Genomic DNA, 1998 nt, shown 5'->3' with positions numbered 1-1998 from the left:
CTGTTATGGTTTGGGTCTGGAATGTCTCCCAAAGCTCGTTTTGAAAATATGATCCCCAGTAAATAAAGGTTCAGAGCCAGGGCTTTTAGGAAATGGTGGATTATGAGGCCTATAACCTCATCAGTGGATTGATCTATTCGATGGATTAGTAATTTGAAGACTACTGGGTGGTAATTGTTGGCAGGTGGGGCATGACTGGAAAAGTAGATCACTGGGGTGTATCTTTTTAAAATTTTTTTAGATGCTGATGAACTTTTATTTTATTCATTTATTTATATGCCATGCTGAGAAGCGAACACAGTGCCTCACACATGCCAAGCAAGTGCTCTGCCACTGAGCCACCACCCCAGCCCTATGGTGTATCTTTGAGGATTTATGTCTTGTCTCTTGCTTCTCTGTCTCCACATGCTTCTAGGCTGCCAAGAGTTGAGCAGATTTCCCTACCATGCTTTTCTGCCATGATGTTTCTGCCTTGGAGCCTGCTGACCATAGAATGAACCTCTGAAACTGTGAGCCAAAAGAAATCTTTCCTCAAGTTGTATTTTGGTCACAGACACAGAAAAGCTAATACCTCCCTGCCTCTGTTTGGCTGGCTGCTCAGACCCTCTTACCATTCCTCCAGTATGTTAGAAACAGGACCATTTGTGGTGGTTTCACATTTGCTTTTTTTCCTGCAATGGAATACTTTTTGTCCAGAAAGCTGAATGGCCAATTACATCACATTGTCACTTACCACCACCCGCCATCATTTTCTCAGGAGCTGTCTGTGGTCATTCTGTTATCCTTTCTAAAACCCCTCGGTTTTATTTTCACCTCAGCTTTATCGCTATCTAACATACAGCATGTTTTACTTGTTTTTTTTTCTTCTTATTGTCTCTCTTCCTCAGAGATAGACTTTTGTCTGTTTTATTGTTATGTCCTAAGAATCCAGAACAGTGCCTTGCATAGTGAGTGCTCAATAAATATTTGTTATTGAACTGTAGAAGATCTGTACCAAGCAAAGCATAATATCATGCAAAGATGGAGACAGACACTAGATAAAATGTTTGCTAATGGCAAAACAAAATTTGACCATCCATCTTCTTAACCTTGTGTAATAAACTCCGTGCCTTTTGTTTTGATGTATTCTACCTTTCTTGCCAAATGCTTTAAATGTTAAAAAAAAAAAATTATTCATTAGTAAAGCCTTAATTTGGTCATTAGGGAAAGAATTCCATCTTATTTTCCAAATGTTATCTTGTGCACTTTACTAAGTTATAGAGAACAAAACAGGTAGGGTCTATTATTTTAGATAGAAAATTCCAAGTCCTAGCCGTTGGTGCTCAAAATACTCAAAATTCTAAGTTATAATATAAAACATCAAGAGGAAAAATGCGACAATTATTTGTGATAATGAAAAAAAATAATATGCTGAAACTATCTTGAATAAGAGGTAGTAGGAACTTCATTCCCCCCCACCGCCCCCCGCCGCTTTTTTCCTTTATCAGAAAGTTGCCCTCGGGGGCGCACGGAAGAGGTTCGATTTATGTCGGCTTAATTAATATTGATTGGATTGTTTTCCCAAAAAAAGGCATCTAGATTATTTGGTGGAGAAAATCCACGCAATCCTGCGTTTCTGTGGACCTGAGAGTGTCGGCCCGGAAACTCCGGGAGGGACGTCCTCACTCAAGGAAGAAAACAATGGGAAGACTTCTGCGGGCGTCGCCGCCTGGGTTAAAGTCCCAAGAGTAAACTCTGTTGAGGGGGGCTCCACGGTATGAGGGCGCGACGTCCTCCGCGCTCGGTCCGAAAGGCTTCGACCCTCGTCCTCCCGCTTGGCGGGACCTTCTTGCGCTGCGGAGCGCGCAAAGCCACCGCTCCTGGCGGTAGGCGGTGGGCCTGGCCCGTTAGCTGCGAGCGCCGCCCGCAAGTCCTACAGCCGCGCCGCGCCGCGCCCCGAGCCGGGTGGGGGGAGGGGCGGTGGCTTGGCGCAGCGTCGAGTTTCCCAGAATTCCCAGC

This window comes from Urocitellus parryii, chromosome 6 (assembly GCF_045843805.1).
Source record: "Urocitellus parryii isolate mUroPar1 chromosome 6, mUroPar1.hap1, whole genome shotgun sequence".
In the NCBI taxonomy this organism is placed as follows: Eukaryota; Metazoa; Chordata; class Mammalia; order Rodentia; family Sciuridae; genus Urocitellus; species Urocitellus parryii.
Note: the sequence above shows the minus strand (reverse complement) of the source record.